The sequence below is a fragment of the Brassica napus genome, chromosome C7 (genome assembly GCF_020379485.1).
Source record: "Brassica napus cultivar Da-Ae chromosome C7, Da-Ae, whole genome shotgun sequence".
NCBI classification, from domain to species: domain Eukaryota; kingdom Viridiplantae; phylum Streptophyta; class Magnoliopsida; order Brassicales; family Brassicaceae; genus Brassica; species Brassica napus.
This window is the reverse complement of record NC_063450.1, coordinates 42,745,873-42,746,580: the sequence shown is the minus strand read 5'-3', so window position 1 is coordinate 42,746,580 and position 708 is coordinate 42,745,873.

Below are 708 nucleotides of genomic sequence, written 5' to 3'. Positions count from 1 at the left end.
TTCGAGGAAAAGATGAACATAAAACGTTGTCTCTATCAATTTACTCATTCTCACCGTTTCACGTTTATTTTTTCAGATCTATAACCGCAATGACGAGTACTCTCCACTCCTTCTGCGACTGGAAGACTTGTAAGTAATTTAAGTCGTCTGGAAAGTCTTCCAACTGGACGACTTAGTAGATGACTTAAATATAAGTCGTCCATTTGGAAGACTTTCCAGACGACTTAATTATAAGTCGTCTACTAAGTCGTCTGGACTTATATTGTTGTCTTTGATTATTTTGCAGACAAAAAGGATGGATATTCCAGAACTCCCCCGTAGGTTATACACATCAGGGGAAGAACCAGAAGCCCACAATAGCATTTCGTATCATACGGATAACAGCAAGTTGCATACTGCTCTTAGGAAAGCTCTTACTGATGACGAATTTGAAGAGCTCAAGGAGTCGAGTTTGGGAGTTTTCATCAAGTTCAAGGAGCAGGGATTTGGTTGGGCTTCAAGGCTGGTTCACTACATGCTCAGTTTCAAGCTGGACATTAAGAAGAAGTATGAGATGTGGTCTCTCGTTGGTCCAGAACCTTTGAGGTTTTCACTGTTAGAGTTTGAAAACCTCACTGGTCTAAACTGCGAGTACATCGAGGACCTTGAGACACCAAAATGTGACGTTACCCCAGAGATGGTTTCTTTCTGGGGGATGCTGGGAGTTCA